This window comes from Oryctolagus cuniculus, chromosome 3 (genome assembly GCF_964237555.1).
Source record: "Oryctolagus cuniculus chromosome 3, mOryCun1.1, whole genome shotgun sequence".
NCBI classification, from domain to species: Eukaryota; Metazoa; Chordata; class Mammalia; order Lagomorpha; family Leporidae; genus Oryctolagus; species Oryctolagus cuniculus.
Genome location: NC_091434.1, coordinates 136,105,346 through 136,120,782, shown reverse-complemented (window position 1 = coordinate 136,120,782; position 15,437 = coordinate 136,105,346). Strand labels below are relative to the sequence as shown.

At 44.1% G+C, this 15,437-nt stretch overlaps 1 pseudogene; it reads right to left on the bottom strand.

Moving 5' to 3' along the window:
• LOC103348724 (laminin subunit beta-4-like) overlaps positions 1-15,437 on the bottom strand; it is a 144,303-nt pseudogene that overhangs the window by 31,907 nt on the left and 96,959 nt on the right.

Genomic DNA, 15,437 nt, shown 5'->3' with positions numbered 1-15,437 from the left:
CCGGCCCCTGCCACAAATGTTGTTTACCTGCAGAGCCAAAGCCCAGGAAGGGAGAGATGCCTACAGATCTCATGGTCAACTACTTTGATTCAGAGGAGGAAGCCACATTCTGTCCCCCACAACCGCCAGAGCTACCGTTCTGTGGCATCATCTTGAGAAAGGAGTCACCGTGGCGCTCCACTCGGCTCTAGAGGACAGAGGCCCCTGCATATCCCCACTCCTGCAGCCCCACACATGTCCCCCCATACCAGAAAGCGGTACTGCAGCCTCTTGGATCCAAAAGGACCCAGCAGGGCAACAGTGACTGCAGCACCCAAGCCTATGCAGTGCTCTGCAGCAGAGGTATGAAGAGCAGCAGGGGGTTCTGCCCTAGGACCCTAGGGGTTGGGCACCTGCTCTCTCAAGTGTGGGCTCTTCCTCTCCCAACTCCTTCCTCTCCCCCTGCTGCCCAGTGCCATGGTTGTTGCAGCAAGGACCCAGTCACACCAGGCCTCCCAGTCAGGGATCCTATGACCCCAGCCCAGCTCAGTGTGTCCACCAGTGCTCAGGACTGGGTTAAGGACTGAGCAGGTGCCCGTCCTGCTCATGGTGCCATGCAATTTCTGCAGCTTTGGGCTTGCATGGGCAGTGGCTGGGGGGGGGGGTCTGTATGTAGGTCCTACGGCTTTGGGGTCTGATACAGATGGTAACTGGTGCTCTGGGTACTCATTCATCCCAGCTGGTCCCACGACTTTGGGCCCTCCCATTGGCATCAGCATGGGGGTCTACACAGCCTGCTCATCCCAGCACCAGCATGATGTGGCTTCTGCACTTCACATGGACAGCAACTGGACTGCATGCTAGGGATCTGAACAAACTCTGGGCCCCAGGAGTGCCCCAGACCCCTGCCAATGCTACTAGCCACTATAGCAGAAGAGGCTACACTTTGGCAACCAACAGAACTGAAGACAAAGTAACCTACCAAAGTGATGCTAGAGGATGCAATGAAAGGAAAAGGCTCTCAATCCATGGAAGCCATGTTTCAGAAAGTGACAGAACCATCAAGCCTTCCAGATGGACAAAAATTAATGTAGGGACACAAGAAGCATGAAAAGCAAGGCAACATGACACCTGAAAAAGGAACTTCATAATGCTTTGATCTCAGACTGCAAAGAAAGGGAGATTGATGAAATGTCTCCTAGGGAATTCAAAAGAATAGTTGTAAGGATATTCAGAGAGAAAACGAAGTCAAATACATGACACAAATGTGAAATTAAGCAAAACGAAATAGATCTTGAAAAAGAATCAAACAAAAATCTTAGAGATGAAGAGCTCAATATACTGGATCCAAATAAATACAGTTGAAAGCTCAATAACATGGGGCCAGTGCTGTAGCGTAGTTGGCCAAGTCTTTGCCTAGCAAAGGCTGCCATCCCATATGGGCTCTGGTTTGAGTCCCGGCTGCTCCACTTCGGATCCAGCTCTCTGCTATGGTCTGGGAAAGCAGTGGAAGATGCCCAGGTGCTTGGGCCCCTGCACCCATATGGGAGACCCTGAAGAAGCTGCTGGCTTCAGATCATTCCCCACTGAGGCCATTTGGGGAGTGAACCAGCGGATGTAAGACTTTCTCTCTGTTTCTCTCTTTATCTGTAACTCTACCTTGCAAATAAATAAAATCTTTAAAAAAAGAAGAAAAAGAATTAAAAGAAATGAAGACAGTTTTCTCATCTCTGGGACACGACTAAATAAATCAATATTCAACTTTTTGTAGTCCCTAAAAGAATAGAAAAGAAGAGTGGTATAGAAAACCTACCCAGTTCCATAATGTAGAGGAAAGTGTGGACATCCAAGCACAGGAAGCCCACAGGAGCCAAGGTAGACATGAAAGAACCTCACCAAGAAACATTGTTTTCAAACTTGCAAAAGTACAACATAAAAAAAAGGGAATTCTAAAATTTGCAAGAGAAAAGCACCAGATTACTTATTTTAAGGGAATCCTCATTAAATTCTATTTTTTTCAATAGAAATCTTACAGCCCAGGAGGGAATGAGAAGATATATTCCACATTCTGAAAGAAAAAAAAAAACCTGCCAAGCCAGAGTGCTTTACTCAGGAAGCCTATCTTTAACATATGAAGCATAATCAGAGATTTTCCAAGATGAGCAAAAACTGAAGGAATTCATCCCTACCAGACCAGCTTTACAAGTGATACTTGAAGACGTCCTACACACAGAAACACGGATAACTTCCAATGTGTGAAATGTATATGTGAATGTATATGAAAATGTACGGCAGTATAAAACCCATGAGAAAAAGAACAAAGGTATTCAGGGCCGGCACTGTGGTGCAGCAGGTTAACGCCCTGGCCTGAAGTGCCATATGGGAGCCAGTTCTAGCCCCAGCTGCTCCACTTCCGGTCCAGCTCTCTACTATGACCTAGGAAAGCAGTAGAAGATGGCCCATGTCCTTGGGCCCCTGTCCCCATGTGGGAGACCCAGAAGAAGCTCCTGGCTCCTGGCTTCAGATCAGTGCAGCTCTGGCTGTTGTGGCCAATTAGGGTATGAACCATCCAATGAGGACCTCTCTCTCTGCCTCTCCTCTCTCTGTGTAACTCTGACTTTCAAATAAATAAATAATTTTTTTAAAAGAACAAAGGTATTCAAACTATTCGAAATTTTAAAGGAAAAATGACAGGACCAACTAAAACTTCAATAATAAACTTGAAAGTAAATGGAGTAAATTCCTCAATTAAAGGATACAGACCAAGTGAATGGATAGAAAAGCAAGACTCAATAAAACACTGCCCAAAAGAAACTCATTTCATCAGTAAAGGCGCACACAGACTGAAAGTGAAAGGATACAAAAAGATATTTCACTCTAATGGAAGCCAAAAGCAAGTAGGAGTGGAGACATTGATATTAGGGAAAAAACAAGCTTTAAGACACAAACTGCAGGAAGAAACAGATGGTTACTAGGTAATGATCAAGAAGATACAGTTATTGTAAATGTATATGTGCTGAATGCTGGAGCATCCAGTTTTAGAAAACAAACATTATTAGATTTAAAAAGGTAAGCTCCAACACAACCCCACTTCTATCAATGGACAGATCTAAACCAAATAAAATAAAATAAAATAAAAGAAACAGCAGAGTTAACACTATTAACACTACAGACCAAATGGATCCAGCAGACATTTAAAGCACATTCCATCCAGCAGCTGCAGGATACACATTCTTTTCATCAGCACTTGGAACATCTCAAGGATAGATTGTAAATTACACCATGAAGCAATCGTAATCAACTCAAAAATACTGAAATCACATCATATGTCTTTTCTGACCACAATGCAGTAAAATTCAAAATCAACAACAAAAGAAACTTTAGAAATTAAACAAATACATGGAGACTGAGCAACACGGCCCTGAATGAAAAATGGATTGTTTAAGAAATCAAAAGGGAAGTTTTAAAAATCCTTGAATGGAAATGCAAACACAGCAAACCAAAGCTTATGGGGTGCAGCAAAACAGTGTAAGAGTGAAGTTTCTAGCAATAAGTGCCAACATTCAAAAAGGAAAAAGCTGTCAAATAAATAACCTAACAGTGTATCTCAGGGCCCAAGAAAAACAACAAACTAAACCTAAAGCCAGTAGAAGAAAAGAAATAATACAAATTAGAGAACTAAATGAGATAGAAACTAAGAAAATAATTCAAAAGATTAAACAAAGAATTGTTTTTTTGGAAAAATTACAAAAACTGATAAACCTTTAGTTGGATAAACAGGAAAAAAGACTCAATTGAATAAAATCAGAGATGAGAAAGGCTATATTATAACTGATACCACAGAAACACAAAATATCATTAGGGACTACTACAAATAGTAATACATCAAAAGGTTGGGTAATTAGAAGAAACAGGTACATCTCATATTAAAATGGAACCATGGAGGCATAGAAAACCAGAGCGTACCAAGAGTGAGTAATGAGAGTCAATCAGCAATAAAATGCATCTCAGAAAAGAAGGGTCAGAACTAATGACTTCAGTGTGGAATTCTACCAAACTTTTAAGAACACCAATCCTTCTGAACCCATTGCAAAAAACTGAAAGACAGGGAATCCTTCCAAACTCATTCTATAAGGACATCATTTGATCCCAGACCAAACAAGGACAAGACAAAAAAGCAATTATAGATTAATATCCCATAGATGTAACCATTCTCAACAGAATATTGCAAATTAAATTCAACAACACCTCAAAAAGTTCATTCAGACTGACCAAGTTGGATGTATCCTAAAGATGCTGGGATGGTTCAACATATGCAAATCAGTCAATGTAATTCACTACGTCAACAGAAAAAAGGATAAAAAATCATATAATCACCTCATAGATGCAGAAAAGCATTTCATAACATTACATATCCATTCTTTAGAAGACATTGAACAAATAAGGTTCAGAAGAAACATACCTAAACATGATAAAGGATGTATATGACAAAGTCATAGCTTATATCTTACGAATGGAAAACTGCTGAAAGCATTTCCTCTCAGGTCAGGAACCAGATGAGGCTTTCAATGTTGCCTCTCTTACTCGATAGAGTGCTGGAGTTTTAGAGCAATTAGCCACGAGAAAGGAAAAGAAGGCCTACAAATAGCAAAGAAGTCCAACTATCACTGTTTGCAGAGGACATGATTCCAAACAGAGAGAAACTTAGACTCCACCAAGAGACCATTAGAATTGGTAAATAAATTCAGCAAAATTATAGTGTGCAAAATCAACACACAAAAATCAGTAGGATTCCTGTACACCAATAAAGAACTTTTTGAGAACAAAATTATAAGAGCAATCCCATTCACAACGGCTACCAAAAAAATTGGAATAAATTTATCCAAGGATGTGAAAGAGCTCCACAATGAAAATTATAAAACACGGTTGAAAGAAATTGAACATGACACAAATTGGAAAGACCTGTCATGTTCATGAATTAGAAGAGTATTGTTAAAATGTTCTTCTTACTCATAGAGATTTACAGATTCAATGCAATCCTTATCACAATACCAATGACATTCTTCACAGAACTAGAAAAATAGGCTAAAATTCAGCTTTTCATCAGTACAACTGAGATAGCTGAGGAAGAAAGGTCTATTCTGGTTCATAGTTTGGAGGCTCACAGTTCAAAATCAGGGGACCCCATTAGTCTGATGTCTGATGGATTTAACAGTACTCCAAAACTGGACCTGAGCAAGCAGGTGCAAGGATTCTTTGCCGGGAGATCTTCAAAGAAAATCTACACTTCTAGGCCTCTGATGGGCCTGTGAATGAGGGGCAAAGGTCTCTGAGATGTCTTAGGCTCTTTCTTCCATTCTTTTGCGCATAATACTTGGTTCCCTTTTATGTGTTCTAATTTCTCTAGCAATACCTAATTTCTAATTTCTCCACATCGCTTTCCTCGTCTAAACAAGCTTTTTTTTATTTTTAACAGGCAGAGTGGACAGTGAGAGAGAGACAGAGAGAAGAGTCTTCCTTTACTGTTGGTTCACCCTCCAATGGCCGCTGCAGCCGGCACACCGCGCTGATCCGAAGCTGGGAGCCAGGTGCTTCTCCTGGTCTCCCATGGGGTGCAGGGCCCAAGCACTTGGGCCATCCTCCACTGCACTCCCAGGCCACAGCAGAGAGCTGGCCTGGAAGAGGGGCAACTGGGAAAGAATCCAGTGCCGTGACCGGGACTAGAACCCCGTGTGCCGGAGCCACAAGGCGGAGGATTAGCCTATTGTGCCGTGGCACCGGCCTAAACAAGCTTGCTTGCTTGCTTGCTTTCTTTCTTTCTTCTTTTTTTTTTTTTTTTTTTTTTTTGACAGGCAGAGTGGATAGTGAGAGAGAGAGACAGAGGGAAAGGTCTTCCCTTTGCCGTTGGTTCACCCTCCAATGGCCGCCGCGGCCGGCGCGCTGCGGCCGGCGCACCGCGCTGATCCGATGGCAGGAGCCAGTTGCTTCTCCTGGTCTCCCATGGGGTGCAGGGCCCAAGCACTTGGGCCATCCTCCACTGCCTTCCTGGGCCATAGCAGAGAGCTGGACTGGAAGAGGGGCAACTGGGAAAGAATCCGGCGCCCTGACCGGGACTAGAACCCGGTGTGCCGGTGCCGCTAGGTGGAGGATTAGCCTATTGAGCCACGGCGCTGGCCTAAACAAGCTTTCTTATCCTTATTTCCTTGGCCAGGCTGTGAATTTTCTTAATCTTTCTGTTCTTCCATGCTTTGCTCTGCTCCAGATTCTCACTGTAAAAATTACTGACAGCAGCCAATCACACCCATGCTGTGGCTTGAATGCTTCATTGCATTGGAATCCCCCCCATCCAAAAAAACCAGCCCATCTTTAAGCTCAGCCTGCCACACAAAATCTCAGGACAGGGATGCAGTTCAGCCAGGTTCTTTGCTGCCAGGAAACAAGGCTGGCCTTTGGACTGACTCCCAACAGAATTCACATTTACATCCAAGGCATTATCAACATTGGCCTTCACTGTCCACATTTCTACCAGCATCTGGTCTTAGCCCTTACCAACATTGCCCATAATGCTCTGCTTACTGCATTTGAGGCTTTCCCCAGCTTGGGCCTTCAAACTCCTCCAATGTTTTCCAATAAATCAGTTCCAAAGGCTCCTCCACATTTTTAGATAGATTTAATAGGAATGACTGTGCTTCTGGTACCAAATTTCTATAGCAGTCAGCATTTTTTTTGCTTTGTTTTTTAAGATTTATTTATTTGAAAGTCAAACAGAGAGAGAGAGAGAGGAAGAGAGAGATCAAGATCTTCCATCCATTGGTTCATTCCCTGAGATGGCCAGGGCTGGACCAGGCTGAAGCCAAGAGCCAATAGCTTCATCTGGGTCTCCCACATGGGTAGCAAGGGCCCAAGCACTTGGGGCATCTTTTGCTGCCCTTCCCAGGCCATCAGCAGGGGGCTGGATTGGTAGTAGAGCAACTAGGATACAAATGGGTGCCCATATGGGATTCTGGCACTGAAGGTGGCAGCTCTGCCCACTGCACCACAATGCCAGCCCCAGCATTTTTGTTTTTAAACTATAAGTAAAAATCTTAGGAGGAGCTTCTTAGAGAGGAAGAGGCTTACTTCAGCTCATGGTTTGGAGAGTCCCAGTCCAAGATCAGGCAGTCTCATTAGTGTGGTGTCCGATACAGCTGGCCATGGTGAATACGCGTAGAGGGGAAAATCAAAAAGAGATCCAGAAAACATGGAGACAAAAGGAGCACAAATTTGATGACTGTCGTGTGGTCTTTCTAAAGCTGTCGTGATCCCATCCTGAGGCTTTACCGCAGCAATCTAATCCAATCAAATCACTTCCCCAAGCTCCACCTTCAGACACCACAAGTGGATCAAGCCCCCACCCCTGGTTCATCAATCATTAATCCATTAACCACCAACGTAAGACTTTGAGGTATGTATGAGTTTGGGGAACCAAATCTTGTTCAAATCCATAACAGACTTTGAACAGCCAAAGCAATCTTGAACAAAAAGATTAAATCTAATTTTAAGATGTATTATAAAGTTATTGTATTATGGAGTTACTGTAACCAAAATAGCACAGTATTGGCATAAAACAGTCACACAGAACCATGGAACAGAACAGAATCCCCAGAAATCAATTCATGTATCAACATTCAATGTATCTGTGACAAATGAGCTAAAGACACATCCTGGAGAGGAGACAGTCTCTTCGGTAAATGGTGCTGGGAAAAATAGATAACCACATACAAAAGACTGAAATTTGAAATATCCCCTCTCCCAGGCCCCAGCTCCAAACACACATACATACATACACCACACGGCCCTACCTCTCTATACAAAATTCAACTCAAAGTGGATCAAAGACTTGAAAGTAAGACCTGAAACAAGTACCAGTGTGGTGGCATAGTGGGTTAAGCTACTGCTTGATGCAGGCGTCCCATACAGGCACCAGTTCATGTCCCAGCGGCTCCACTTCTGATCTAGCTCCCTGATAATGTACCTGGGAAAAGCAGCGGAAGATGGTCCAAGTGCTTAGGCCCTTGCACCCACATGGGAGACCTGGAAGAAGCTCCTGGCTCCTGGCTTGGAACCAGCCCAACCCCAGCTTTTGTGGCCATTTGGGGAGTGAACCAGCAGATGGAAGATTCTTTCTGTCTCTCCCTCTCACTGTCTGTAACTACCTCTCAAATAAATAAAATAAATCTTTTTTTTTTTAAAGATTTATTTTATTTATTTGACAGAGTTACAGAGAGAGAGACAGAGGTCTTCCATCTCCTGTTTTACTCCCCAAATGGTGGCAATGACCAGAGATAAGCTGATCTGAAGCCAGGAGCTTCTTCCAGGTCTCCCACATGGGTGCAGGGGCCCAAGCACTTGGGCCATCTTCCGCTGCTTTCCCAGGCCACAGCAAAGAGCTGGACTGGAAGTGAAGCAGCTGGGACGCCAACCGGTGCCCATGTGGGATGCCAGCACTGCATTCCTACATACATAGCAGCAGTATTCACAACAGACGAGATAAGGAATCAACTCCTGACTTCAGCTTCCTGCTAATGCAGACCCTGGGAGGTAGCCATGATGGCTCAAGTAATTAGGTTCCTGTCACTCATATGGGAGACCTGTATTGAGCTCCTGGCTTCCAGCTTTGGCCTTGGCTGGGCCATTGTGGACAATTAGGGAAGAACCAATGGATAGCAGTACTCTTGCTTTCTCTGTTTCTCTGCCTCATAAATAGATAAAATATAAGGAAATAAATAAAAATTCATTTGACAGCTTGAACACAAATAATCACACAAACAATACCAGTTACAAATAAATCCTGATTAACACAGCAGAATCCTCAGTGAGATACCACTTCTGTGTATCTGGCTTTGGCCCAGAGGCCTCCGCAGTAAGTCCTTGGGGGCGGCATTGTGTCACCGCACCAGCTGCAGGCCAGGGTTCCTCTTCCCCAGGACCTTAGCAGGATCTGTGGCCTGAGCTGACCGTGGGTGATGTTTCCTCTATTGCATCACTCTAAGAAATGAAAGTTTTTTAAAATGAAATAGGAGTATTGAAATATTACAGGCACACAGGAAAAGATACTAAGAGATTTTCCAAGAGCTAAACTTCATCTGTCTTTCAAAAATTTATCTATGTATTTATTTTCATTTTTTGGAAGGTAGTGTAACAGAGGGTGGGGAGAAAGGAGCAAGAGAGAAGACAGAAGAAACAGAACTTCCATTAGCTGGTTCACTCCCAAAGCCTGCAACAGCTGGGCCTGGGCTATGAACCCAGAACCCAACCAGGTCTCCCACCTGAGTGTTAGGGACTATATATATACCTTACCGCAAAAGCACATTTATAAAGGAGTGGAGACAAAGAAAGAAGTATCATGCCTGGCTATGTAGGGGTGACCACGATGATCAGCCTGTCACATCTAACCCTTTAGATTGATTTCTTTTGGAGACTGACTTTAAATGGAGATTTCAAACTCCTGCCTCCTAGAACCAGCCCACACTTGAAATTTGCCCTGTCCAATAGGGTAGCCACCGGCCACAAGTAGTTATTTTATGTTGAAAGAATTAACGAATTTTGTCCCACATTTCAAGTGTTCAACAGTTACAGGTGGCAAGTGGTCCTGCCCTGGACAGTCAGTACAGAACATTTCCATCAGTGTGGAAAGTTCTCTCTGATTCAGCGGCTCTCAATGCTACTGCTCACGCCTGGCGTGAAAGGCATTGGAACATAAACTCTGAGGGGACAGGGGCCCTGCCTTGCTGGTTCACTATCTGGAGTACCTAATAGGCATTCTCTGAGTATCTGTCACACAAGTGAGTGACTGAACAAGGGTTCTGAGAGTGGCTTTGAGGAGACCTCTTCTCTCTGGCGTCCCATGAGGCATCTCCCAGGTGGATCCAGAGACATCAATTTTCCTCGACATGCAACCAAACGGCATGTGGACGATAAGGAAGCCTTGACCTTCCAGGTCTGCTGCACTTGGAGGAATTTTATTACAGGCTGCAGATTTTAATATAGGCCAATGTTCTATAATCCAAAAGTTTTAATATAGGATAAAGATCATTTTACAGGTTGATGAAAATGTGACTTTCTAAACTAGAATGTAACTTTAGGAAGTTTCTAATTAAGTCCAAGCAACCCCAAAGGAACTTAAAATTCAGTGGATTCCCAGCAGGCCTGAGGTAAGGCCAGCTGACTGATGTGTTCTCGAAATTCCCAATACTTATGAATGCACTGTCCCAGTGGATCACCATAATGTTTCCCCTGTACTCACAGCTGCATGTCCCACCATAGCTTGATTTGCATGGACACTGGCCTGTTACCTGTGGGAACAGTCACGGGTGAGGACTTGAGAAGCTTTACGGTCTAAAGAAAATCATGCGTTTTCCTGGAGAACATTTTCTGCTTGGTGATTTAGAACATACAGCTGTGCAAAGGCGGACGAAGGATGATTCCCACGGCCAGCAAACCGGCCCCTCCCCAATAGCGGGGATCAGGAGTTAATGTGTTTTGGCTTTGCATGCTTGACTATACCGCCTGCTTCCAGCTGTTCAGGGACAGGTGGCCCCAAACACAGAGATGTAAACGAAAACAAAACACACAATGGGAAACAGGCCACATTCCTTCCCTCTATGGTAACTCTAGTGTTCTACTCAACAAAACGAATTTTTGTGTGGTTTAGAACTAAACAGTCAAAGACAGTTCTTTTAACTATGTTTTTGGGAGAAGGATATGAATTTTCCAATATCCTCCCAACCACACTCTTGATGAGTTTTTCCAAAATCTGAAGAGGTTGGAAAATTAACGGGAGGAAATACAAAAGCAATCAGGTTACACTTGACAAAAATCTGTTTCAGCGCGTCAGAAATAAAAGCCTCCAGGGAAGAAGTAGCTGGCTTCAGAAAGGGACAGGACGAACAAGCTTCTACTGGCTTTGGAGTTCCCACCAGCTTCCGCTCAGATAGAGGAGTTATGGGCAGGTAGCCTGCGGCCCATGGCCTGTCCAGGTGCTGAGTGTCTGCCATTGTTGGGCATGGCTTTCTTGTACTGCTATGCAATCTGTCTCCGGGTCCCTCGTTCTCATTGTTCGGAGTCCTGCCTTGGGGAGTTTCACAAAACACACAGCCTCCCTCTTCCCCTTGACAGTCTCTTTCCCAACCAGAGTTGGCTTTGCTTATGTCCTTCAGGCTGACTGCTCTTAACCCCTTCAAGCCTGCAACACAGAATGGCCTGGTTCGACCCCCTAGTCTAGCTGTCCTCCTTTAGATGCACACTCGTCTAGATAACATTTAAAATGCGGTGCTCAGCAGAAAGACAAATATCACATTCTCTCACATATGTGGGAAGCTAAGAAAGTTGATCTCAGTAGAACGGTGGTTGCCTGAGCCTGGTGTGGGCTGGGGGAAGAGAAGATAGGAAAGCAGTGGTTACCAGGCACAAAGATACAGCTGCATAGAGGATTAAGTTCTCATGTTCTACGTCACAGTAGGGCATCTACAATTAACACTAATTTATTGTATATTTAAAAATAATTATAAGAGGAGCTTTTAAGGGTTCTAAACACAAAAAATAATAAATTTCTAAGGTGACAAATATGTGGATTAATCATGTCTAATCATTATACATTGTTTATAGGTATCAAGATATCAATAGCACACCGTACTCCATAAAAACATGCAAAAATGTGACTGGGTCAATTTAAAATTTTTAAAATGTGCTTAAAAATGTGGTGCCCAGCAAGGACAATAATGCTCCTGAGCCATCTGGCTGGACAATGGGACAATGACCGCACTGAGCCCAGGGCTGGCTCACCTACTCCAGCCTGAGCAGCTGCAGCCTCGCTGGCAGGTCTCACGGGAAGCTTGCAGCAATAAAAATCCTCAGACATGTTTCACTCAAGCGGGTGCCAAGGTTTCACTCCCACCTAGATTTAGGCAAGAGGTTTTAAAAACCCAATTGCAAAACTTTACTTTTTACCCCGTTAATAGTTCACCTCTTGTTGCAGCCTACGTGACAAACCGTTAGTGTATCTTGCTTCTTGTTCAGTGTTTACCATATTAGCTTGCAGCTTTACAATATCTGCAAATTGGAGAAGTGTGTTTCTCCAACTGCTTCTAAACTGTTGATGAAAATGTTGGGTGGTGTGTTTAGATCTCCCTGTGGGAAAGCACTAGGGACCCCGTCCTGGCCGACATCGAGACATTTATCAGTAGTTGTTTAAACAGCTGGGAATGAAACATCTACGACGTTGTCTCCGAAATCCAATGAAAGTGTTTGTCGATTGTAAAGAACAATCTTCCCTCAGGAATCCCTTAGGACTAAACAGTCTAAAGCACCCTTGTCATGAGCTTCACTGATTTTGTTATGGTGAAAACTTTTTAAAGTTTTATTTTTATGTGTGTGAAAAGCAGAGAGCGAGAGCAAGAGAACAAGTGAGACAGCCCCCATCTGCAGGTTCACTCCCCAAATGCCCACAACAGCCAGGGCTGGGCTGAGCCAGGCTGGAGCTTGGAACTGGGAACTCAATCCGGGTCTCCTGTGTGGGTGGGTAGTAGGGGTTCAACTAATTGATCCATCACCACCGCCTCCCAGGGTGTGCATACTCAGGAAGCTGCTATTATGAGAGGAGCCAGAACTTGAACCCAGTTACTCTAATATGAGATGCAGGCATCCCAGTCAGCATCTTAACCATCAGGCCAAATGCCCAACCCATGAAGAGTTTTTCTTTGGTTAAACCAATGCCATCTGATTTTCAGCTTCATAGGTTGCTGTGGTCTCAATGGCTGAACTGTGGTCTTTGCTGAGTACTGCCCCAAAAATGCTTCCCACAAAGCTTAGCAATAGAATGCCAGACAGTGAGGTCAACAACCTTTAGCAAGCCACACCATCAATGTGGAGACCTAGCCGACTAGGCCATGGCCATAGACCACAAGCGTGGGGAGCGAGGGGAGTCTGTAAGATGAGCGTGGTCAGCCAGTGCCCAGGCCTTGTTCTGCGATACCATTCTCCAGTAAAGGAACCAGTGCTCCTTGGAGAAATGATTGAGTCTAGGAATGCAGCAGGGAATACATGAATCTGGAGCATTTTGCAGTAGCAGGAGGAAAGGAAGTGCTGTTAAAAGCTCTACAATCTTGGGGTACATCAAAGGGACACATGAGTCAACTAACAGAGCTCTGTTGAGCAAAGGTGGAATATTTGTTTAAATGACAGGGTTGGACTGTGACCAAAAGCTTAGTACAAATCTCCATGAGTTCATTCTGATAGAATAAATGACTGCATAACTGAATATGTGGAAGACAACGGACAAATCTTCAGTGGAGAAGAATTCCAAAGACTCCTTGGCCCTCCTGCAGGTGCAGCACGGCTCCCTCCCTCAGCGCGGGCCAGGCAGTGACTTCCTTCCAAGGACTACAGTACAGGAAGAAAGAAAAGAAACCAATCACAGGCCTTGAAACAGGCGCTAAGACTCACACCAAGGGCACTAAGCCATGTGGACATGCACCCATGACGCGATGTGATGAGGATGGCTCTTTATCTCTCTGGTCGTCTTCTCCAAACTCATAACCTCAGTCGGATCATGAGAAGAACTTGAACTGAGGGACATTCTACAGAATATTCCTCAGAACTGTCAAGCCATGGAAAAGGAGGAAAGGCAGAGAAACAGTCAGAGCCAAGAGGAGCTGTAGGAGGCGACAGTGAGATCTGGCTTGTTCTGGTGTGGGGTCTTAGACTAGAAAAAGGACATTAGGTACACACTGAGGAAATCTGAGTACTTTATGAAGTTAATGATAAGTGAATTGACATTGGTTCATGAATTATGATAAATGTACCATACAAATGTAAGATGTTATTAGCAGGGGAAACTCCATGTGGGATACATTTTCTCTGTACTGTTACAACCTCACACACCTATTCTAGAATAGTTTTATTTTTAAAGACAGGGTATATTATGATTGTCTGGCTGGGAGGGTTGGAGAGAAAGAAAACCAAGAGGAGGGAAAATACTCTCTCTTTGTAAGAATTACCAGCACCTTTTGGTGCCACAAGTTAAGCCTCTGATTGTGACTCTGGCATCTCATATCAGAGGGCTGGTTTGAGTCCCAGCTGCTCCACTTCCAATCCAGACATCTGCTAATGTGCCTGGGAAGGCAGAAGGAGATGGCCAGAGTACTGGGGCCCCTGCCACCCAATGTGGGAGATCAGGATGAAGTTCCTGGCTCCTGGGTCTGACCTGACCCAGACTTGGTTGTTGTGAGCATTTGGGGAGTGAACCAACAAATGGAAGATGTCTCTCTTGATCTCTCTGCCTTTCAAATAAATAAACATGTCTTTTTAAAAGAGAGAACTACCGGGGCTGGTGCTGTGGCTCAGCAGGTTAACGCCCTGGCCTGAAGCGCTGGCATCCCATATTGGTGCCAGTTCTAGTCCTGGCTGCTCCTCTTCCAATCCAGCTCTCTGCTATGGCCTGGGAAAGCAGTAGAAGATGGCCCAAGTCCTTGGGCCCCTGCACCCACATGGGAGACCCGGAAGAAGCTCCTTGCTCCTGGCTTCAGATCGGCACATCTCTGGCTGTTGCAGCCATCTGGGGAGTGAACCAGTAGATGGAAGACCTTTCTCTCTGTCTCTACCTCTCTCTGTAACTCTTTCAAATAAATAAAATAAATCTTTAAAAAAAAAAAGAAAGAACTACCTTCAAGAGTTTACTTATATGACTTGACCTTGAAATAGTAAGTTGAACACTAGAGTTGAAATTGGAGGTGAGCCCTGCTTACTAATTAGAAAGACTCCTGGCCTCTTAAATTGGCAGTTCAAATCCTGATCACTGTATTGTGGATTTGACTTTTGTCATTATTTAATCCTTCCCCCCAATCTCTATTAATGTATAAATTTCACTAAAGAATATATTCATTAAGCCAAAAAAAAAAAGTCCCCAAACCAAACAAAAAACATTTCCTAGTATATTAACAAGGAGTGTTTTCCATACTGTTATAGTCATCAAAAACATTTTTGTGCCCATTGTTTTTACTGACTGAAAAATCATATGTTCAGTTAAGTAGTGTTATTGTATGTTAAACAATGGAGATTGGCCTGCATTCTTTACAAATGATCTATTCTTGTCTGGTCCAGAAAAAGACATCATACCCACGTGTAAAGCAAGTGGTAAGCACAAGGAATGAAAACTCATTTTTAAAAAATTAAATTGTGGCAGGGGCCAGTGATCCAGCTCTCAGCTGTGGCCTGGGAAAGCAGTAGAAGATGGCCCAAGTCCTTGGGCCCCTGCACCCACATGGGAGACCTGGAAAAAGTTCCTGGCTTCGGATCGGTGCAGCTCTGGCTATTGTGGCCTACTGGGGAGTAAACCAACCGATGGAAGAGTCTCTCTCTCTCTCTCTCTCTCTGTCTCTCTCTCTCTCTATTTCTCCTTCTCTCTCTGTGTGTAACTCTGA